This window comes from Physcomitrium patens, chromosome 17 (genome assembly GCF_059467195.1).
Source record: "Physcomitrium patens ecotype Gransden chromosome 17, ASM5946719v1, whole genome shotgun sequence".
In the NCBI taxonomy this organism is placed as follows: Eukaryota; Viridiplantae; Streptophyta; class Bryopsida; order Funariales; family Funariaceae; genus Physcomitrium; species Physcomitrium patens.
Window position 1 is genome coordinate 3581297 of NC_143426.1, and position 26274 is coordinate 3607570.

Below are 26274 nucleotides of genomic sequence, written 5' to 3' on the forward strand. Positions count from 1 at the left end.
TTTCCAATTTTTCTCCACTTTCTTTTGAGTGTATCATACCATCTTTAAAAAAAACAACTCCTTTATGTAATGCCTCTATAAAATCTTTACATTCCTTCCTTAAGGGATCTATGCTATCACATCACATGTAACTATGTACTACACCCTCCATTGGTCCTGGTCTTTGTTTTGTTGATATTCTTGATGATTAACCCTTCTCTTCAAGTTTTACAAATTTTATTTATAAATCTCTCATTCCATGTATAATTTCATCAATTTCCATTTCTTCTTTCTTTGATATACCCATTGAAGGTTGAATCAAAGATGTCAGATAGATACTAGATACCTTTACCTTAGATGCTTGTAATGGTCTATGGTCACCCCTCATGTCTTTTTTCCTTTCTCTTTTTATCAACGACCTCACAACCTCTTCTATCCTTTTCTAATTTTTTATCAATTCTTCATCTTCTTCTTTATCTTCAAGCATGATTTCTAAGTTCTCTTGCAACTTTCCATCAGCTGCTTGAAGAAAGAACTCCACCTTACTTGGATCCAATAATTGTCTTTCTTTCTTTGATAAAGAAGAATATTTTTTTTCAAACTCCCTTAATAATTCTTTTGCTAGAAGATCCTTCTCTGGCCTTTCAATCCATTCAAAAAAAGACTTTTTTGTAATCCTATCACTATCTTCCAAGAAAAACTCATCCTTCAATGCTTGAAAAAATTTCTCCCATGAACCTCCAAAATATTCTATAAGAGTCTTTACTTGATTTCTTATCTCTCGTGCAGAGGCTAATTCAAATAATTGAACCATCTTTCTTTCTGAAATATCCTTCAATTTTATTTCCTTTACATAACATCTTAAATATTTTGTAATATCTTTTCTTTCAAATTGATCGATCTTGTCCACAACCGCTTATAATGCTTTATTAGCCATACTCTCTTTGCGATCTTTAACTTGTTGCTAATGTCATTGCATGAATAAGGCCAAATCTTCAAACATGCTTATAGAGTTAGGATCAAAATACATACTTTGTCTTCCAATTGAAGCTCCTCTTCCAACTCCACTTGAAGAACCAACAAAAATTCCTCCTTCTATTCTCCTTGAAATCCTTCTCCAAAATTCAAGTAATTCAAAAAATAAACCAAATTCCTTCGACCTCAAGTATTTCACGTTGAGTTCACCAAATATGTTGTAATACGTGAAGTCTTTCTTAAAAATGCTCTGGGCACCTAGCTATAGAAGGAAGAATGGAAATTGTAATAACAAAATCTTAATTCAAATAGAATACTAATAATGCTATAATTAGACTATAATAATACTAAGCAAGCTTAATCAAATACAAAAAAATCTTAAAGAAATTTCAAAAAAATAATAAGAATTCTTAAAAAAATATTAGAAGGATTACAAATATTACTCAAATACATCTCAATTCAATCTTAATTTAATTCTAGTTAAAATCCTATTGAACTTCATTCAAACTTTAGGCCAAAACTAATTGAATCTTAAATCCTATTAAAATCCTAAATCCTAAATCAAACCCTAAATAAATCTTAAATCAAATCCCAACCAAATCCTAAATCGAATCCTAACAAAATCCTAAACCCTAAATAAAATCATAAACCAAATCCTAATCCAAATCCTAAATCCTAAACCAAATCCTAATCAAATCCTAAATCCTAAATCAAACTCTAATCAAATCCTAAACCAAATCCTAACCAAATCTTAAACCCTAAATCAAATCCTAATCAAATCCTAAATCCTAAATCAAATCCTAATCCAAACCCTAAACCTTAAACCAAATCCTAGTAATTCTTACAACAGATTTAAACCTCAATAACTAATGAATAAACTATTGTCGTATTACGTACTTTCCTGCTTGAGAACGCACTGAGCATCTGGCTATAGGAGGTAGTATGGAGATTCGCTAATATTCAAGCAGTCTATTGATTTTTGACTATTGGAATATAAACGATAGTAAGAATATACCATAAATCTATACGGATGTCCTTCGACTACTCGCCAAAATCCTTTTTGTCCCAACCGATAGGTCTCTAGACGTTACAGAGAACCCCGAACAATCCAATCTGCTAATCTTTGATACCGCTTTATACTCATGACCTTGTATCCACTGACTGCCTTGTTAGATTAACCCAAAAATTTTCATTCACTCCGCATACTCAATCCTATAGACACCCTTTTAATTCTTCAATCATAGACATAACTTCGATTTCACAAAACAGTTAAGAGTAATCACACCCACTTCATTAGAACCCTGATTCACTAGTACAACACTGACTTCAGCAACGATTGCCTCAGTTTTCCTAAAACCCTATGAAGAAAAAAAAAAAAATCCCAATTCTCTGTCTTTTTTCTCTGAAGCATGAAGCTAGCTCTCCCCCCTTAAAACCTTGATTTTTCCTCCTTCATTTCTTAACCTATCCTCCCCTTTAATCCTAATTCTCTCATCTTTCAAACCCTAGCCTTTGAATTTCTTCAATCTTCTATCTTGGATCTGAAATTGGCTCCGCCGTCAGAGCTTTCTCCTCTATTTTTTGCCTTTTAAAAGGTTCTTTTTTCAGAAACAACGTTCCCTAAAATGGCATAGAGAACAAGACAGCCTGAAACGGAATCGAAACTCCCGTAATCGGGACCACATTGAGTCACCCGACCAAATCAGGTCTCATATTGGCTAAGAGGCCCGTAGTAAGACCTGGATGTTCCTGTAATTGGGTCAAATTGGTCCTTCACATTAGGCTCGCTAAGTCATCAATTTAATCCTTTCGATTCTATTGACTCCCACTATTAGACACGAACGGAGCATTTCGTTATTGGTAAGTATGCCCTGACCGATTGTAACAGGATGTCTGAACTGGCCCCTGAATATTGGCACTGTAATCGATCGTTGCTCCCAATATTTGAGATAACTAAATATTAATAAAAGTCCTCTTTTTTTATATTTTCACGGTATACTCATGTTACAATACGACATCCACCCCCTCTGAACCTGTGCATCCTCCAATATGCATCAATTTACCCAATTGCTGTTTGATTTATAATATATTCTCTACGTCTTTGTCCAGTTTGTCTTTGTCACCTTTATTATCCAAATCACTTTCATCTTCTTGCTGCGGAATCTCTATACCTTCATTAAGGTCTTCTATATTCATCTCCGTGTATCTTCGTTTAAATATTTTTACTCGCTTCCGTGCAATTGGTATTTTCAATTTTGTACCATCTAACTCCCGTAATGAGTAAGTCGCATTATCATGAACAGTTGTTACTACATATGGTCCAAACCAACATTTTGAAAATTTCCGCAAAGTACTATGTTGATTATCCAGACTATTGTCATAAACAAGTACCCAGTCACCTTCCTTGATTGCTTTAGGTCTCAATCGATGTTGCTTATCGAATCACGCCTTGTTTTGTAACCTTGTTCTTTTTAACCTTTCCAATTCTATCTACACATCTTCCAATCTTTGCTCCAATTGTCGAATCCTAATAGCCAGAAGTTCTTCTCTTGTCAATCCATCTTCCCATGGTAGCATACTCTATGTAAGTACCCTTTCTTCAATCGGCATAATTGATTTTCGACCTGTCATAAGTTCTACTGGCATATATCATGTCACCAAACTATGTGTTGTTCGATCAGTCCATAATACAAATGACAAAAGCCATGGCCACTCTCTAACTTTCCCATTACAAGCTTTAACTAATGCTTTCACAATTGGTAGGTGACCACGTTCACTTTTTACATTCCCTTTTGGATTATAAGCAGTAGTCAGTGATAGTTTAACTCTACATCTTTCAAAGAACTTACGAGCTTCTTGTGCATTTAATTCTCCACAATCTGTAGTGATTTTTCCTATGCATGCGTAGTGGCAAATGACATCTTCAAGCAAAAATTTACAAATCCCCTCTGTAGATTTTGTCCTCAATGTTCTTCCTTCTACTTGATTTGATAAATCTTCACGAGCTAAGACCAAATATTTCATCTGCCATAATCCAACTGGCATAATAACCAAATCAACAACCCATTTAAAATGAATAGCTAGAGGATACGTAAGATGAAGACCATCTCGATGTCGGATATTAGAATATGATTGACAAATTTCACATGACTCTACAAATGAGAGCACATCTCAATACATATTTTTCCACCAATATCGTTCATTGAGTTTAGCAAAAGTAGCCCAGATTCCTCTATGTCTTGCCCATAAACTATCATGAAATTCCTTTAATAATTTTAGTTTTTCTTTCTTTTTGCCTATCACTCGTTGTAGCATCCTAATTCCTTTCTTCGGTCTCTTCCATAAGAATCCATCTCGAAGCAAAAATCCATATTCTTTTTTTCTTATTTGTTTGAATTTTTCTATAGACCAATTTCCTTGCATAGTCAAGGTATTCAAGTAATGACCAATATCCAATAATTCTCCTTCATAAGATTCTTCAAGAAATAGCTTATCTTCTCTGTTGAGATTTGATATTGAATAGAATTTCAATCTGACGTCATCAATGTCTTCAACCATTTCATCCTCCCTCTCGTATCTTACTCAAGATAGCATGTCTGTTACTAAATTGTCCTTCCTAGTAACATGCTTAAATTCCGGATTAAGTGATTTAATATAAGCAATCCATCTCAACATTGCAATATCTAGCGTTGAATAGTTAGTAATCATTCCAAGCAATGGCAAGCAATCTGTTTCAATTACTACTACTGCCCCAATCAAATAGTCATTTTCAGCTTTCATAGTCGAAACAACTCCCCAAAGTTCTCTTTTGACTTGCGAATATGCACGCTGACAAATACTTAAAACTTTAGCTCCAAATCGAACTGCAAATCTATTCCCACTTGAATCATTTTGATCCACAGCCCATCCAATGGTAATTGGACTAGTGTCCACAGTAAGAATCACTAGTCTATTGCACTTATAATCAACCTTCCTCAATATTGGAGGTGACATCAATAATTTCTTCAAACTTTGTATTACCTGAATATGCCTTTCTTCTCATTTAAATCGGTAGCCTTTGCATAACAGTTCATATAATGGATCCGCTATGTGAGCATAATGAAGGATCCAAATGCGATAAAATACACATGCACCTAAAAACTTGCGAACCTCTGTTAAAGATTCACAATCCTCTTTCATCCTTCTAATTGCATCAACTTTAGTCAGATCTGATTTTCTTCTGTAAGATCGATATAAATGTCCAACAATCATAACCTCTTGTACTCCAAATATGGACTTCATACCCGATAATGTAAGATGAACTTTTCCAAGCCAAGTTAAAATCTTTTCACAATCTTGTATATGATCAACAACATATTTGCGACACCTCCTCTTATCTAAAGTTTCAACCTTGTCTCCTTCTCTGCAACCTTTTATAGGAACATCATCCAAAAAAGGCATAGTCTTCTCCGTAATAAAATCTCTGAATACCTTATTCATCCCATTCATCATATGCGCAACTGAGTTGGTCGCGCCTTGAGGAAGAGTGCACATTCTAACCAATCCAAGTGGTGTCCTCATTGTCGTCATATCTCTACTTCCTTCGGCAAGTTGAAATTGATCATAACCTGAATACAAGTCACCCATTGAATAAATCGCCCTTCCTGCAAACGTCTCAGCAAATTCATCCACAATAGGTCCAATTCCTGCATTCTTGACAATTACTACATTCACCAGATGCATATCTTGAATAAAACGTAGTAATCCATTCTTCTTATGTACCGTTGTCGTGTTGTGGTTTGGCTACTATATGAAAATAATGTAATTATGTACTTAATATATAATTTATTAAGTAACATGGTGAGAGCCATGTTAGTAGATTTTAGTTGGTTGTAGAATATAATTTGAGTATTACTTTGAAAAGAGGTTGTTTAAAAAGATTACTATAGAATTTGTATAACTTTAATTTCCTTTTGATAGTGGCTTTTAAGATTGGTTTTGGTTGATAGTAACTTCTAAATATTTAGAGTCACCTTTATTAGACATTGGTGACATTTGAAAACTTATTTTGATTCTTTTATTTGGTGTTTAGAGCATACATTATGTAAATCTTATAAGAAAAAGTATTGAAGAAGGATTTTGGTAGCAAAGGGAGTAATTAGGGCACCAATATAGATGAATGGAGATGAAAAATAAAACTCTCCATTCCTATTGGTCAAAAATCATGACGAATGGACTTTGAGGAGGCTGCCTGAGGCCATATTAGGGATTAGGGTTAGTTTCTCGAGCCCATTCGAACTTTGAAGGCTAGGGTCAGAAGGTTTAGGTTTTTATTTAAGGTTTTGGTGGGAGTTTTGTGTCATTTGGGGTTTATATGAAGAAGTTATAGGCGCTCAAAGTTAAGGTGTTAGTTTTGGACCTACTGTCACTCTTTTGGGCATAACGCACGCATACGGATGGCAATTGAGAATCGGTGATCGCAACTGGAGAGAGCACTTTTGTGGCTATACTATCCAAGTAAGAATGAAGGAGTTATTGAATTTTGAAGTTAGCACATGCAATCTAAGGGTAATAAGTAAACCGATTTACTAGTGTTTGTCTCTTGAACTATATCTTGAGCAATTTTGTGAGGTTTTGGCTCAAAATTTCAAAGAATGTGTAATTTCATGTTAATAAACTTTGTGCATAAGTTTTATGACATTTGGAGTTCGGGTTTTTGAGATATAAGGAAAATAGTTTTTTCAGATGCTTGTAAATTAGGGTTTGGAGTGTCTGCTAGGGTTTCTTAGATGCCAAAAGATTGGGAGTGAATTTGAGGTTGGTGTTTTTTGTGGTATAAGTTAAGGATAAATTCTACCTATCTTATAAGTTTGAAACAAACTGAACAGTTAGATCAATAGTTATGATTTTCTAAAGTTCAGAGCAAAAAAAACCCTTCACGAAAAAAATATGTTTTGAAGGGATTTTGTTATATTTGGAGTTTTATACAAAAATAAAGGAATTTTGGAAGCCATAAAAAGAATCATATAAAGGTTTAAGGTACACTCTCTACAGCTAGATATCTAATGTATTCCCTGATAGCAAATCACGCCATACGACACTGTAAACGATCGACTAGAATACAGCACGAATGAGGGTTCTAATATTTTCATCTTCATCTTTTCTTTTAATAGTTCCACGAATTTAGGTAAATGTACCTTCGGTACTGGAATCAATCTTAGATTCCAAGGTACATGTGGTACAGTGAAGATAACCATAGGTGTTATAATATTCGGATCCACATACCCAATTTCATAAGATTCGAAGGCAAATGATCTACCTTGTTTAGCCAACATCTTTTTGAAGCAAGTAATTTCCTCCGGTAATAAAGAACCATCAGAACCAATCTTCAATTCTTTAAAAGTCTCTTTAGTAAATTGATGTCCAATACTCATTGGATCTCTTAAACTTGTTTCTTTTGATGCTTCTCCCATTTGTTCTTTAAAATCTTTTGGTAATGGTCCGACAACAGGCTTTACCTTCTTATCTACCGTTTTATATCTCGTCTCTACAATGACTTCTGGTGCTTGAAAAGATTCAAGTATGGTATAAATCTCTCTTGAATGAATCTCAACAATCTTATCATTATCCCCTAACCCAATAAATGTAATCAATTCCATTGAATCTTCCAGTCCATTTTCTTCATAAACACCTAAAATCCTCTCATCATCTTACAATGTACCTAACTTATATAATTCTCCTTCAATATTATATAATCTTTTTCTTTCTTTTCTTTTAAAATCATCAACTTTCTTATACATAATATTTCCATTCTCCAAAATACAAATAAAACTCACATCAAAGACACCTTCATCTTGTGAGAGTACCTCCTCTTTTGTACCTCCATAATCTCACTTTACAGTGGTACTTTCCCAAAGTCCTTAAATCCTTCAACAATCTTTGGCAATGGTTTCTCCCTCAACCTATGTCGATTCCGTTCATGGTTAGGAGGTACTGTTAGAAATTGTACAGCTTTCCTCCCATCTTTGCTACATATCCTTGCATAAGCAAAACCATCGTCAAGTACTTTTGTTTCCATTCGTATTGCCATAATATAAGGTTGTCCTAAAATCAACGGATAAGACGTTGTATCTTGAACAAAGAAATGTTGCTCCATCGTAACATCCCCAATCCAAATTTTGACATCTGGACAAGCTCCATATAATTCGTCCCGTGTGTTATTAGCTTCTTGTATTGCCCATCTATGTTCCATATCAATTGGCCATTTTTGTTTCTTATAAAGATCTTTAGACATGAGATTTATTTCAGAACCATGGTTGATTAAAGCAACAATTGGTTCTTCTATATCTCCTACTTTCACCAATACCTCTGTAGTTGCCCTTGTCCAATGCTTTTGAGTATAATGGCTCAAAGTTTCCATTTCCTTATCATTATAATCTTCGAAATGTACTCGTTGATTATACCCATTCTTTTCATTTATTGGTTGCTTGTAACCAATATCAACCTCTTCTTCAGCTTTATATATTCTTGCATCAATAGCATGACTCATTCCAGTTTTGCCCATTAATTGCATCTTTTGCTTAATGCTGTCAATGATAACATCATGAAACTCCTTCTTTGCAATTCCCAAGACTTCTTTCAATGTGAATTCCACCTTAGCATTTAATATACGTTCTTCCAATACCCCTTTCAAATTTGTTGCCGCTTCAATGTTAGAAAGTAGCTTATAAGCAATTGATTACCTTTATCTTTTGTCTCCTTTGTTTTTTCTCCCAATGATGCTGAGGTATCCTTTACAGGCAATTCTTGTGAAGCTGCCTCCCGAGCCTTGTCTCCTCGAGTTTGCCTCTTAGAAGAATTTCCTTCTCTAGTATCATCAAAATTTTCTCGTCTCTTTTCTTCCATCAAAGCTTCATGTTGGCTCTTAGCAATATATGCATGAACTGAAAGAGATTCAACAGGATCCTCCCAACCTGTTCTACCTCGTATTGTAGCTGCAGTTCTCAATAATGCTTCTCGAGGTAATTTCTCTTCTTGCATTATAGAAATGGTAGAAGCCCAAAACTCACTAGTTTCCGTACTTCCACCAAAGTCATCATCTACTCTAGCACCATAACTTGCACTTTCTCGTGCTGCTATTTCATGTTTTTTTAAGTAATCTTGAACCAATGCTCTCATTCCTTCCTTGCCAAAATTGGTTTGAAGAAGATCTTCCCTGTCTTTTAATGCTATCTTCTTATCTTTCCAGCAAATAATTTCTTACCATATCATATTATTAAATTCAAGCAAATAATTTCTTACCATATCACATTATTTTCTAATGTGTGAAGCGTCATCACACCAAATGCATCTTTGTACATATCTTTGTTTTGAAACATTCTTCAAATTGTTTGTAGAAGTATTCTCTTCAAGTCTTGCCAATTTGATTTGAAGATCTCGCATTCCTCGTATAATTTCTTCCATACCCATATCTGCTTTCTTTGACAAGGATGTCGAAGGTTGAACTGTAGGCATTGTTGGTGGTGTTGTACGTATTGGAGCTTTGGGTGCTTGTACTGTTTTTGGAATATTGCTCCTATCCTTCTTTCTTTCTCTTTTTGGAAGCAATTCTACTGCATCTTCAACATTCTTCTACTTTGTTGTCAATCCTTCATCTTCTTCTTTATCTTCAAGAAGGAGTTCCAATTTCCCTTGCAATTCTCCATCAGCAGCTTGAAGAAATAGATCAACTTTGTTTGGCTCCATTGTCAATTTTTCTACCTTCGATAATTGAGAGTACTGCCTCTCAAATTTCCTTAGTAGCTCTGTTGCTTGCAAATTCTTATTAGGCCATTCAATCCATTCCAGAAACAGCTTCTTAGTAACGCGATCACCATCTTCTAAGAAATATTTGTCTTTTAATGCATGTGAAAAAACCTCCCATAAATTCCCATAATAATTTGTAATCGATGTAATATGGTCTCTTATCTCTAGTATTGTAGTAAGTCCAAATAATTCAACCATTTTCTTCTCAAAAATTTGATTTAATTCCATTTCATAAACATAACATCTTAAATACCTTGAAATATTCCTTCCATCAAATTGATCAATTTGATTGACCAGTGCTTGCAATGCTTTGGTTGCCAAAGCTTCTTTTCGATCATTGCTTTACTATTGCTGCATTGATAATGAGAAGGCTTGAAACATACTAGCAATAGATGGATCCATGTGCATACCTTGTTCTTTAGAAGAACCCCCACCAGAAACTCCTCCCAAAGGTCCTTCAAAATTTTTATTTTCGTTCTCTATAAAAATAAAAATAAAATCAAACAAAATCCAATACCTTCTACCTCAAGCTTTTACGTCGGATTCACTACTTATATCATATTACGTGCTTTTCTGCTTGAGAACGCACCGGACATCTGGCTATAGAAGGTAGTATGGAGATTCGCTAATGTTCAAGTAGTCTATTGATTTTTGATTATTGGAATATAAACGATCGTAAGAATATATCATAAATCTATATGGATGTCCTTCGACTGCTCGCCAAAATCCTTTTTGTCCCAGCCGATAGGTCTCTAGACATTACAGAGAACCCCGAACAATCCAATCTGCTAATCTCTGATACCGCTTTATACTCACGACCTTGTATCCAGTGACTGACTTGTTAGATTAACCCAAATATTTTCATTCACTTCGCATACTCAATCCTATAGACACCCTTTTATTTCTTCAATCATAGATGTAACTTCGATTTCACAAAACAGTTAAGAGTAATCACACCCACTTCATTAGAACCCTGATTCACTAGTACAACACTGACTTCTGCAACGATTGCCTCAGTTTTTCTAAAACCCTATGAAGAAAAAAAAAAAATCCCAATTCTCTGTTTTTTTTCTCTGAAGCATGAAGCTAGCTCTCCCCCCTTAAAACCTTGATTTTTCCCCCTTCATTTCTTAACCTATCCTCTCCTTTAATCCTAATTCTCTCATCTTTCAAATCCTAGCCTTTGAATTTCTTCAATCTTCTATCTTGGATCTGAAATTGGCTCCGTCGTCAGAGCTTTCTCCTCTATTTTTTGCCTTTTAAAAGGTTCTTTTTTCAGAAACAACATTCCGTGAAACGGCACAGAGAACAGGATAGCCTGAAACAGAATCAAAACTTCCGTAATCGGGACCACATTGAGTCACCCGACCAAATCAGGTCTCATATTGGCTAAGAGGCCCGTAGTAAGATCTGGATGTTCCCATAATTGGGTCAAATTGGTCCTTCGCGTTAGGCTTGCTCAGTCATCAATTTAGTCCTTTCGATTCTGTTGACTCCCACTATTGGACTCGAATGGAGTATTTTGTTACTGGTAAGTATGCCCTGATCGACTGTGATGGGGTGTCTGAACTGGCCCTTGAATATTGGCACTGGAATCGATCGTTGCTCCCAATATTCGAGGTAATTGAATATTAATAAAAGTCTCCTTTCTTTATATTTTCACAGTATACTCATGTTACAATATGACACCGTCGATCTTAACTCAAGTTTTACATACTTTTAAAAAAATAAGTTAAAAACAAGCACAAAAAAATTAAAAAGGATCGGAGTACCAAATTGATGATAACCTTAAAAATATGTTCGAGTATTGGCCGGCCTCCTTCTCCAATCTTGATGCCAATCTTCCAGAGCCAATATCTCTCTTTTGTACCGTTCAATTGATCTCAAAATTTTCACACATAGGAAAAAAAGTCTTATATCCTCTCACATAAGTTTCACTCCAATCCAATTAATAGATTGCAAGAAATCTTAAAAACCCCCACTAGACCTAAAATTCTACTTTTTAAGACCTTGACCCACTTAAACGTCAATTTTCCTCAATTCAACCATTAGATCGAGCTCAAATTTATGACACATATTAAACACAACTATAACCATAAACCCACAAAATTTCACTCATAGATCTATTACAAAACTCTTGAAATCACCTAAAATATAAACCCTAATTTATTTCATAAAATCTAAGTCATCCAAAACAAACCTTGACTTTGCAAAGCTCTTACAAAGTCATATCAACTCCAAATCATCCAAAATCAATGCTCATAGAGAGCCTATTCAGTCTGCTATCAAAGCTCACTCTTCAATCTTCAAAAGAACCCCAGAGTCGTCATCGAGAATCAGTTTTGTGCCTCAGGGTCTGATTTCGACTCTGGTTCATAACCGGCCCTCTTTAGGTATCAATATCTAGTTTTTTTAAGTAATTTTTTTTAGAATTTACTCTTAACTTCCTCCTAAAGATATCTGTACTATTTATTTTTCCAATCTAACTTATTTTGCCTTACTTATGGTACAACAAAGTAAGTAGAAGTTATCTCTCTAAAAGGTAGCATTGGTACCTTTTAATTTTTCTACCACTTTGACTATTAACTATATTTCTAAGATAATTTGTTCTAATACTTTGAACTAGGATCTCTTAAATTATAATAATCTCTATACTCTTTCACCTATTAGTTATATTATATCACGACATCATATTGTCACAAATCGGAACAGATGATAAATTTCATCCAATAGCTTTTCATTCTAGAAAATTTACAGTAGTTGAGATGAACTACAAAATCCACAACAAAGAACTTCTTGCAATCATAGATTCATTTCAAGAATGGTGCCATTAACTAGAAGGTGCTTCTAACCTAGTCACAGTGTATACGGATCACAAGAACCTTGAATATTTTATGTCAGTACGTATTTTGAATCATTGCCCAACCCGTTAGAGTATGTCTTTCTTAAGATTCGAATTTAAGATCACTTCTCGACCAAGAAAAAAACAAGTTTTGTCAGATGCACTCTTTAGATGATCTTATCTTGCACCAAAGGAAGGAGATGCTACTTTTTATCAACAACGAACAATTCTCTTGAACCCAGAGCATCTTCATCTTCGAGCAATGAAATCAATACTACTATTGATTCAACTTTCATTAAGCAAGTTCAGTCAAGTATGTCTTTTGATCTTCTTATTCATGATATGGAGAGAAATCCTTCAAAGTCTCATGATACTTCTAAGTTTGAATTCTATAAGAATCTACTATATTTTGAGGGATGCCACTATGTGTTCTTCAAGCTCATCATGACTTTTCAACAGAAGGACATTTTGGGTACAATAAAACTTTCGAACTAATATCCAAGGACTTTTGGTGGCCACAAATGTGGAAAGCAGTCAAAGATTTTGTACAATCTTATGATGTTTGCTCAAGATCAAAAACTCCTCGTCATTGACCTTACGGACTTCTTCAGCCATTATCCATTCTAGAATAATCATGGTCTTCTATTTCTAAAGATTTCATCACGGATCTTCCAATCTCAAGTTTTTATGACTCTATATTCATGATAGTGGATTATTTTACCAAGATGGCACATTTTGTATCATATATAAAATCTATCACAGGTGAAGAAATAATTAAGCTCTTTCTTGACAATATCTATCGCTATAAAAGATTATCCAAGGATATTATATCAGATAGGAAAACTCAATTTGTATCAAGATTTTGGCGGACTCTTTTTAAGATTCTAAAAGTGGATATAAAACTATCTTTAACATTCCATCCTCAAGCTGATGGAAAAATAGAGCGTGTTAATCAAGTTTTGGAGCAATATTTAAGATGTATCATTAACTACCAACAAGATGTTTGGACAACTCTTTTACCATTGGCAGAATTTGCTTTCAATAACATGGTACATCTTTCTACAAAACAAACACCTTTCTTTGCTAATTATGGTTATCATCCATGATATGATACTTATGACTTTTCAAAAGTTGATAATCTTACTATGAAAGATTTGGCAATTCATTTGTCATAGCTACATGCAATGATAAAGGCGAAGTTAAAAGAAGCTCAAGAACAACAAAAGGTTAATGCGGATGTCTATCAAAAGAAACAACCACCATTCTACATCAGCGATAAGGTATGATTACTTCGTCATAATATCAAGATCACTCATCCTTGTGACAAGTTGGATTATTGAAGGCTTGAACCATTTTCTATTTCTACACAAATCAATCCAATTGCATATCGTTTACATCTAGTGGAGTTAATGAAAATCCATCTAATATTCTATGTGTCTCTTCTTGAACCATACATGACAATGGACATACCAAAAAGAAGACAATCTCCACCTCCTCCTATAGAAGTAGACAATAATAAAGAATTTGGAGTAGAGGAAGTCTTAGATTCAAGGCTGCGCCAAAATAAATTAGAATATCTTGTCCATTGGTACGGATACGATATTAGTGAATACACATGGAAGCTAATAAAGAATCTTATAAATATAATAAAGGTGGTGGAGGCTTTTTATTAATGATATCTATCAAAATCTAGATGAAAATCTTCTTTATAAAAGAAATAAGATCTAGCCAAGATATCATTCTAATTTCAATCCTTGTTTGTAGCTTCTTTATAGTTGTGACACTCAAGAGATGGAGAACCAATAACTAGAGGATTTGACGTAAGAGCCTTCGTTTACTGACCTACCGAATGAGACATTATAATTGTTTCAACCTTCAAGTCGATGCAATCGAGATGAAGATCTTCAAGAACGACATGTTCTTCCTCAAATTGATGGCGAGATACAATGCATTTGGTATCATGACCTTGGAAAGGACTCTTGATGTTTGGTGATTTTACTAGAGGTAGGAACAATTCCTGATGGTGTTCCAAATATTTTATTTGATTGAAGTTATAAAGGCCTCAATAATGATCAAATAACTAGGTGGTCTTCCCGCCTTGGTCTGGGACATTACCAATGGTTGAGAGGCCCTATCAATCATCTTCGAAGAGAACAAAGATCAAAGTATGTAGTAAATAGAATTTATTGTATCATAGATTTTTTCAACATATGATGATCGCTCATCGTGGAACTTGTCCCTAGAAGGAGGGGTAATGTCATGGACATACACATGTAAGCCAATAATTATATGTATAAATAGATAGAAGTAAGTAAAAGTAGATAAAAATAAGTTAATTCTATAGTATTTGGTATACAAGCTTCTTAGAAGCTTTATGGACATTGCTTTGACTTTATAAGTATCTTTATATGACTTTTTGGATTAGAAACGTGGTCAATAAGTTGGCCACGTGCTACACATGTTGCTAGCTTGAAGACCAAGCTAACTATGTGGTCCACACGTAGAAAAACTTGCCTTGTAAGTTAAGGCATGAGTCCTACAAAGTCAACACATATTGGAGGTCTTATAGAACGCCACCATGTAGCACCTAGTTAGATAGTATATATAGAGACAAGAGTGAAGCCTTCTTCATTCAAATCAACTCCTTTCTTGTTTCTAGTCTAGTTTCAAGGGTCTCTAGTTTTCTTGACTTTTGGCAATAGCCATTTCAGATTCTTTCTTAATATATATATATATATATATATATATATTAAGTTATTTCTATTTTTTCATCTTTCTATGAAAAAAGTGTCATTTATTTATTTATCTTTATCATGTTCTTGTCTTTGACATATAATTAGACATAGGTCAGATAGGTCGACAGAAGAAATACACAATGTGAATAACATGTTGTCGTTATTACTATTATATAAAAGAATAGGAATGGAGCATCAATTTAAAGTAATTCTAATATGTCACATTCTGTTGTTATTTTTGTGTTACAAATTTTATATTTTGAGAGTATTGGAGAGTAGCATTGCATGGTATGAGCATTGGATACAGAGGGCAATGTCAAATAGGAATTGGAAGCAAGTAAAAAAGTGATATTGGAATAGAAGCAAAGAATTGTAGAAAAAGAACTGATCATCTAGGTGAATAGAGAATCCAAGTTGACATTAGAATGGAGATTTTTATAGAAACAAGAAGCTTGGACGAAAGAAAAAGAATACATCTTTAAGAACGTGGAAGATCAATATAATGAATTGGTCCAAAATTTTCAGACATGGGATTTGGAATGAGAGAAAGTTAGGTGCCAATTGCATGCAGAATAGAAAAAGATAGAGTTCTTAGCATAAGAAAAAGTGGTATTGAATGACCAATATAGATGTGAAACAAAGTGGTTAAGGGCTGAAATTGAGGAATTGAATGTTGAGGTGACAAAATTGGCAAATGATTTTGTCAATATTAGTCAGTTACAACTATCAATGATGTCAGTTTTCAAAGTTCCAAAATGGATGATTTAGCATTAGCACCAATTGGAATTGAAGGATGCCCAAATCTTAAAATTCGAGGCTCAAGTCCATGAATTGGGTGAGTACAATGAAGACCTTTCAACCTAGTTGAGGAAAGAGCTGATAGAAGGATTGGAGGAGAATAAAAGTTTACATTTGGAACTAGAATTGGTGGAACTAATAACAGATAATGCGGTAGTTGATCAATTGGGTAGGCCAAAGGAATAGCAATTTGGTAGAGTTTTATTTAGTATTTTTTAGATATGTATTAATCTTGTGTTTGCAAGGATGCTGTACAATTAAGAGTGGGGCTATGTAAATAGAGTAGAAATTTATTTTTGTAAAATATTAATAAAATAGATTAATCATTCCTATGATAGTCAATTCAATAAGATGGATGATTGAATTAATTATAAAAAAATAATTAAGTAGAAAATGATAGTTAGAATATAGAATTTCAAAAGTAAAGCATAAATAAGTTGAAGAAGATATTGTAAGGGCCAGACTCTGATAGACATGAGTTAGGGTAAGATTGGTACTACTTCTTTGTTTTTTTATTGTTGAAGAGTAATGGATAGTTTTTGAATACTGAGAAGTAAATCTATGGAATAAATTAGAGATTGATTTATGAGTTATTGATTATGTAATTGGAGTACTATGTGATTGAATTATATGAGGAGTTATTGGAAGATTAATTATAGATGGAAGATTATGATTGTTGTTTATTAAGAGTTGTGTGTGTTTTGAAATAGGAAGTCTGTGATTACAAAAATCGTGTGAATCTAGATTGATTGGAGTGAAGTCTTTTATTTCTAGTGTTAGATGGAATTTATGTGTTTTGAGCAGTCTTTTGAGAATGCAGGATTGTACATTGTTGTTATCAATTGATGAAGGAGTATTGTTACTAGAAGAAAGTATTGTAGTGTTTCTTAATATTTTAGTGGTTTAGATTATAGTTAATTATGTAACCCTAATGTATAAGCTCATGTGATAGTCTTTTTTTGTGTTCAAATCTCCTTCTATAGATTTATTCTAGAAGGAATTTGTAGAATAAGTAAAATGATAACTAGAATTTATTTCTATAAAGAATACATTAAAAAAGTTGATGCAATAAAAAGTTGGTAAAAAAGTAAATTCCTTCTTCAAAGCAACAAACAATGCTTCAACTTTTTTATTCCATTGATGTTTGTCTTTACAAATCAAACATGTTAGTAGAGCTACAACTTAAAAAATATTCTTGATAAAGATTTGATAATAATTAATAAAGCTCAAAAAGAATTGCACATCTCTTATTATTCTTAGAATCTTCTAATCTATGATAGTTTGGACCTTCTTTAGATCCATCATAAGATCTTCATTGAAAATGATATATCTTAAAAAATCAACTTGAGTAGTACAAAATATATACTTTTTCATCTTTGTGTATAATCCTATATCTCTTGGTTTTTGTAAGACACGAAAAATATGAATTTCATACTTTACTATGTTCTTAGAATAGATTAAAATGTCATCTTAATAATAGACAAAATAAACATCAAAAAATTCATAAAAGACATCATTCATAAGATGTTGAAAAGTAGTTGGTGTATTAGTGAGTCCAAAAGGCATGACATTATATTCAAAATATTCAAACCTAGTTTGGAAAGTAGTCTTCCATTCATCTCCTTCTTTGATGTGGACCAAGTTTTATGCTCTTTGTAGATCTATTTTTGTATGGATCTTTGCTTGATTTAATTCATTAAGGAGTCTTGAAATGAAAGATAGAAGATACCTATTCTTGATGGTGATCTTATTAAGTCCTCAAAAATTTACGCACATTTGCAAAGATTTATCTTTTTTCTTCATAAATAAAATAGAAGTATCGGCTAGAGATTTAGAGTGGCATATAAAGTTCTTAGCCAAATTTTCAACAATGTATTTTTTCAATGTAGCCAACTCATTTTGTGATAGTCTATAGATTGGTCCAAATAGTGGTTGAATTTTTTTTTTGAAGATCGATGGTACAATCATAAAGATGATGCTTTAGAAGAATATTTGTTTTTTTTTTTTTAAAAAAAAACAACTTGAAAATCTTGATACTTACAAAGAATATTACTTGATATCTTCTCACTATTAACAATAAGTGTGGCATATATAGCAAAATATGGCCTTTTATTTGTCACATGCATGAAAACTTTTGAACCTATTAATAAGGGTTTGGATATACTAGATTTACGGATTTCTACTTGCTTAGTAGGACCTTGGACTAAACTATAGAAAAAATCAAGATTTCAAGAAATCTAGTCTATCTAAGGGTTATATCTTTCTAACCACAATAATCTTAAAATGATTGGATTAAAAAGAGACTTAATGACATTAAATATTACTAAACTATTAAGACCACTAGTTGCTACTTCTATAGAAAAAGTTTTATATATAATATCTCAAAAGATAATGAACATTCATCTATTACTTCAACATGCACAATTTTGATTTTCTTAACTAAAGATATATCTTGTTTTTGATAAAGTCTTTATTTATAAAATAAGCTGAGGCTCTTGAATCCAATAAGGCTAAGACTTTGTGATTTTTTGGTCATAAATAGACTTCTATTGTAAAATAAAATGAGAGATCAGATGAAAGAATAGAATCTTTGTTAGATATTGCATATGATTCTAACTGCATGATTCCTATTGTAGTTGGAACAACTTGTTTTCTGACATATTATCTTCTTTGGCAATCATGCTTCTCATTTTGTAATTACGTTGTTTTTTTGGATAATGTTGAAGAGTATGTTTAACTTCTTTATAAAATAAGTATAAGCCTTCTTGACATCGTTGACTCTTTTTCTACTTTGTGAGGGATTTAAAACATATTGTATTAATTTGCATTGATTTTGGCTTTGAAAAATAAGTTTTTAAAAATTTAAATTGCCATTATTATTTGATTTATTCTTCTCTAGCCATATCTTTATTCTTGATGTCTTTCAAATAATCGATTGTCATATGCAATAGCTTGAATAATAAATTAGTTCAAATATTTTATCTTTAATATTATGAGTAACAAGTCTTTGACATTATCCTTCAACCTATATCAAAATTGATTGATAAGGGCTTTGTCGTTCTTGTCCATATTGTAAGTAAGATTTTGGAATTCAGTAACATGTATGGGGACTAACCGTGATCCTTACCATAAAAATAAGAACTTGATCTTTGCTACTCTTTTTTGATCACTTTCTCCGAATGTGACCGTAAACACTTCTAGGAATGAATTCAAATCATAAAAGAGTTGTAAATCTTTTTCTATTAAAGGTAAAAATCAAAAAAGAGAACTTCTTGATAAAAGTGTGTCTATGAATCCGACTTGAGTAAATCCATCAAGGTATTGGAAAGAGTGCAATCTTAGATAAAGCTTGACTTGTTGTAAAAATTCTCAAAATTTTGATCTTGTTCCATCAAACTTCTCATGCATACTAATTGTGAGCTCCAAATTATGTTCCAAGATTAAATTTTATATATTTTCTTATATTTTGTAGTAATTGAACAAATTAGATCATAATTTATATAAGTAAAATCTAGTTTTATAGAATTTTGAGGATTATAACCTTTGATGGTACAAATCTTAACCTAATTCTTTAAATTTGATTAATTAGTACCAAAATCATAGACTTTAAAAAATTAGAATAGCAAGTTAATTAATTTTAGTAATTTAGAATTTATAATCATTGCTATAAGAATTGATTGAGAGCCTATGAATTCACTTACAATCATCTCATATGATTTAGAGTGAATTAAAAACATAAGCTTCTAGAAGGATTCTAGTGAAAATTAACAAAGGCAATTTGAAGTTTTTTCTCCTAAATTAACAAATTGAAGCAACAAGGTGGCTTTACTAATTAATGGAAGCCTTCCAAATGCAATGGCGGCATTGGATTTGCCTCATGGAGTGAAGAAAACAAGATCAGCACCTCTCCACCAAGTTACAAGTGGAGCCATGAAGATGTCATTTTTGAAGGAATTTTCAATAATTGCCAAAATTCTTGGAGGTAAAAAGTTCATAAAAATTACAAATGAATGTGGGTTGAGATAGATGAGTAGTCAATCTTATCATAAAAAGAGGTTTTAAACACAATGGTGAAGTTAGATTTACAAAAAAAAAAAAAAAAAAAAAATGACCACTTACAAGAGCCATCAGTCTTAGTGATGGGATTAGCTCTTTGATGAATGAAGGCCATAAATCTACATTAGGGATATTAGAGATCAAGAGTGGAGATGTGGCCACCCTCCCACAAGCCACCACTCAATAGTATAAGAGTGGCTTGGTTTTCCAAGCCCTCTCTCTCTCTCTCTCTCTCTTTTGATGAAGAGCAAAGCCATGCCAAATCTTGGCCTAAAACTCTAATTCCAATTTCATTTTGGATCCTAATGCTCATTGTGCACCTTGTGAATGTAAGATCATTGATTTTGTGTTGTAGGTGGTGCTTATTGTGGTTTAGAAGGCACTCCCTTAAAATTAGTGGTTTCCAAATACTTCCATAGTTAAGTGGGTTTGAAGGGCTTCGGATTTTTCCCAACCAGTCTTTGGTCTTTTTAATTTTTGTAGTGAATTTTTTTGAGCACATATCTCTTACTATGAGCTTTTCAACGAGCTTAAGCTTGCTCAATTTGGAGGTAGAACAATTTTTTTGTGAATTTTTGAGTGCGAGGGGGTCGGCTGCCTTGGCAGTTTGGGTCACTAGTCTTTGAAAAGACATTTCTCAGTGCTATTTAATTAAAACATTCTGAAATTTTCAGAATAAGAGCACATACAAGTTTAGCTTCCAATGACGCAAGTTTGATTACGTTTTAAGCAGATCCAAAGTTTTGGTGCATTTTGGAGTGAAGGGTGGTAAGCTGCCATGGTGGTCTCAGTTATTCAACTTTGAAGGAGCAGTGCGCAAGCCTCAGGTATTGGATTGCCACAAAGTTTCTTGAAGTAGGAGCGTCTTCAAGTTAGGTTTCCAACCAAGCAAAAATCATCAGAATTGAAACTTATACGAACGGTTGGCGAATTTTGGAGTAGAAGGGAGTTGCTGCCCTAAATTCTTGGTCGTTATCAAGGTGCCTTCTCTGCATCCCTCTTAGTTTTTATTTTCTCTTTTATTTTTACAGTAACTCGTAACTTCCACATGTAAAATTTGAACTTTAAATTTTACTTATTACTTTTAACTTTTATTTTTTTTTTACTTTTTACTTAATCGATAATTTTATTTTTTATTTTTTACTTTTTACTTAATCGATAATTTTATTTTTTATTTTAAATTTGTTAAAACTTAAACCTTTAATTTTTACTTAAGATTTTATCTTTACTATGGATTAATAATAATAACTTAATTAATTACTCTTACCACCAATTATTTAAGAAGTAATAATTTATATATTTAAAAATAAATAAAAATAAAAAATAAAAAATAAAAAATAAAATAAAATAAATAAATAAAAATAAATAAAGTATAATAAAAAAAGAAAAAAAAAAGAAAAGAAATTATTTAAAACTAAATTATATAATTAGAATTAAAAGAAAGAATTTTTTTGCATGAAGTTTAATGAATGAATTATCATTGTGAATGTGAATAATGATTGGAAGATTTAATTAATAACTTGGTATTTTAATAATAACAACTAATGATTGGATTAAACTTTGAATAATGGCCCTACCTATAAATTCATGTTTACATGTTAATCTAACCTAGTTAAGTCATTGAATTTATCTAACCTAGTTAAGTCACTTTTTATGAACTAAAACAAACTTCCAATTAGTAGAGGTTTATTTGAGTTCACACTAATTTTATTTTCCATCATACTTATAGAAGCAAAATTCTTTGGATTTGGTTGTGAGGTCAATCTACTAGTGAAAGATGATAATATAGATCTTATTATAGAAGACCCAAGTTAAAAGATAAAGTAAAAAAATATAGATAAAAGATAGAAAGGTAATAAAACTTTTAGTAGTAATATTGTCTTTTTAGAAAAGTGACTTCTACTTACTTTGTAGGCCATGAATAAAGAAAAACAAAGTAGATTGAAAAAATAAATAATATAGGCATCTTTAAGAAGAAGTTAAGAGTAAATTCTAGCAAAAATTACCTAAAATAACTAGATATTTATACCTACAGAGGGCTGTTTATGAACCAAGGTAAAAATCAGACCTTATGGCACAAAATTGAACTCCAATGACAATTTTGAGGTTCTTTGGCAAATTAAAGAGCAAGATTAGAGAGCAGATTCGAAAAAATTCTAATGAATATTAATTTGGAGTGATTTGGATTTGTATTGACTTTGTGAAAGCTTTGTAAAGTTAAGGTTTGTTTTGGATGACTCTAGATTTGTAAAATAAAAGGAGAGATACTTTTTGGAGAATTTTGTAAGTTTGGCAATAGATCCACAAATAAAATTTTAAAAATTTGTATGTTTATATGTGTTCATTATATTCTATGAATTTGAGCTTGATCGAAAGGTTGGATCGAGGATTATTGAGGTTTAAATGAGTGAGGGTCTTGGGAAGTAGAGTTTTAGGTCTACTAAGGATTTCTAAGATTTCTTATAATTTATCAGTTGGATTGGAGTAAAAATTATGTATATAGGTAGTAGACTTATTTTTCTATGTATTTGAGAAATTTAAGATCAATTGAATAGTTTGATAAGGAGATATTAGCACTGGAATTTCAACATTCAAATTAGAATAGGAGGCTGGCCAATATGAAAGCAAATATTAGGATTGATCTTTTTTTTTTGGTGAGTTCAATCTTCTTCAAAAAATATTTGCTTGTTATTAATTTAATAATTAAGAAGTGTACACATTTTGAATTAAAATCAATGGTTCATTGATTAGTTATTGAGGTTTGAATCTTTTGTAGGAATTACTTGGATTTATTTAGGGTTTGGTTAGGGTATGTTTAGGAATCAATTAAGGTTTGGTTAAAACTTATTTAGTATTTTTTTAGTATTTGATTAGAATTTGATTAGGATTTATTAGGATTTGACTAGGATTTAATCCTAGTCAAATGCTCAATGTATTTTCAAGCCAAATGCCACGTAATATAAAAATGACTAATAGGTGAAAGGGTGAAGAAAACATCATATCTTTTAAGATCTTATTTCAAATATATTTTAAAAAATTATCTTGAAAAAATACATAATAGTCAAGAAATAGAAAATTTAAAGGTATTAATGCTATTTTTTTTGTAAAATCCTTAGGATTGATTTCAATTTGTTTAAGGTTTAAAATTTGTCTAAGGTTTGATTTAGGATTTAAGATTTATATAGGATTTGGTTTAAGATTTAGGATTTATCTAAGATTTTATTTAGAATTTAATTAGGATTTAATCTAAAATTTAATTAAGATTCATTAGGATTTCAATTAAGATTAAAATAAGATTTGATTAAGATTTATTTAGAATATGTTTAAAATTTCTTTAATATTTTTTAAAAAATTTCTTCATATTTCTTTTGTAATTTTTTAAAGATTTGATTAGAACTTGATTATTAAGATTTAATTAGAATTTATTTAGGATTTTATTAGAATTATTAGGATCTTATTATTGTAATTTCCCTTCTACCTTTTATAGCCAAGTGCTTGATGCATTCTTAAGCAAGATGTTACATAATATAATATATTTAGTGAAGTTGATATAAAAAGGTTGAGATGGAAGCTATTTGAAATATAGAAAAAGAAGACAAGAAAATTGAAGGAGGAGTTATGGGCAGTGCATTGATGGAAGCTACAAGTAGAAGTATTGGTAGAGGATAAGGTATATATTTTGATTCCAACTATGCAAGTATATTTGATACTTTTATCTTATTCATGGAATAACAATAGGACAAAGAGAACAAAGAAGGTATGGCAAATAAAGCATTATAGGAAGTTGTTAATAAGATTGATTAATTTGAAGGAAAAGAAATTACAAAGTATTTAAGATATTATATAAAAAAATTAAATTGAATCATGTTTTAGAAAAAGAGATGGTTTAATTATTTAAACTAGCTATTGCATCAGAGATAAAAAATCATATGAGGTCTATTATAGGATATTTTAGAGGTTCATGGAAGAAATTTTTTTAAGCATTGAAGGATGAATCTGCAATGCCAAAAACTAAAAGTTAGATTAATATGGAAGACAAGGCTTGATTTTAAGATGTTGAAGTTATGAAAAAGCATCAAAATAGAATGCACATCTTCAAGATCTACAAAGATAAAGAAGATTGCATAAGAAGCATATATAAATACTTGCACTAAATATAATAATGATAGGTTAAAAAGTAATAGCTATTTAGTTCTTTATTTGACAAGAGCTACTACAAAGACATATATGAGGTTGAAAGATTCTAAAGATCCAATTTTGGCCTTAATTGATCATGGATCTGAAATCAACATCATATCAAGGCAAATATATGAGAAAAATAAGTGACCAATGAATATCAACCATGGTTGAATAATTAGAATTACAAACAACTAAGAAGTTGATTGATATGGAGCTTGTCCAACTATAAAGAGTAAGATTGGAGATGTAGAGGTAGAGCAAAATTTCTTTGTACAAAATTCTACAATATATCTAGTAATACTTAGTCAGTCATATATTACAACTGCTAGAATGGAGATTAGAGTCTTGAATAATGATTCACATTATTCCATAATTTGTAGATGGAATAAAAAAAAAGTAATGTAATTTATTACTATAAAACCAATCTATGAGAGGCATAAGGAGCAATTAAGAGAGATGCTTTTGGAGTCAAAAAATAACTTTGTAGATTTTTAGAAAGTACCTTTGTAGGATGGAAACACATAGGTGCAAATGAATCATCTACAAATTCCAATGTATGTAACATAAGTTTGGATTTTTGAATTTGCCTAGTGATGAATTTATGAATATTCAAAGTATTAAAGATTTAGATCCTATAAATAAAAGAAGGATGAAGAAATAAGTAAAAAACTAAAAATAATGGATTTAATTCAAATAATAAAGCCATAGTTGGAATAATAGAATATATAGATTTAAAAGATGATTTGATAAAAAAAATTAAAAAATTTAGATATAAGCATGGATAGAAATGCTATAATAGAAATACATTCAAGAAGGACTTATGAAGAGTTAAAGAAATTGGTAGGAAATGGTAGATTTGCTATAAGCTATGGATTGTAATATGAGGTTACAATTCAAATTAAATATAAAAATGTGAAAAGAAAGATAAAATATGTAATAATCTAGTTACAAATTCATAATGTAGAACATATGAAGTAAGTATTTGATAAATAAAATTAAAGAAAGAAGCACAAAATTAGACATTAATTTATTCAAGAATCATTAGCTAAGTTGGAGATTAGAGGAGATATTTTCTTGACATCAATAGAGGAAAATATATTTTGAAAAATACTTATTAAATATAATAAGGTATTTTCCTTAATTTCTAATGGAATTAGATTTGTGGATCTTAGTATTATAGTATCTATGGTAATCTTTATAATATCACATATTCCATAGGATTTAAAGCCTCTGCTTGTGCCTAAAACTTTATTTCCAAATTTGATAGAATTATTAAAAGAAAAGGTGAAGATGGATATTTTGGAACCTTCAATTGCTCTTTATTGTAATAGATGGTTCATAGTATCTCAGAAATCAAGGACATTAAGGTTCATTTAGGATATGCAACTAGCAAACAAAGTGACTATTCAAAATATAGAGTCAGATCTTATAATAGATAAAGTGGCTTAATAATTTGAAAGTCATACTATTTATTCTATTAGAGACTTATATTTTGGATATAACCAATTTCAATTGGTTGAAGAGAGTAGAGATTTAACCACTATAAAGATTCTTTTAGGTTTAATGAAGATGTGTACTTTATTTTAAGGTGCAACCAATTCAATGGCTCATACACAAAATACTATGAATCAAATATTGAAAGAATTTGTGGCTGAAAAAATCATTCCATTTTTGGATGACATACCTATAAAAAAAATAAAAAAGAAGATAAGAATGAGAGCATCAAAGTTGAAGGTTACAAAAAATTTATCAAAAGATATATTAAAGATGTGGCTAAGATATTAGAGAGATTGGAGTTAATAAATTTTACATTATCTTTGGAAAAATCAAGCTTTGGAGTTGATGAGATTATAGTAATGAGATACATGTGAGGCAAATATGGCAAAAAAATCAAACCATGATAAAGTTAATGCTATATCTAGAATG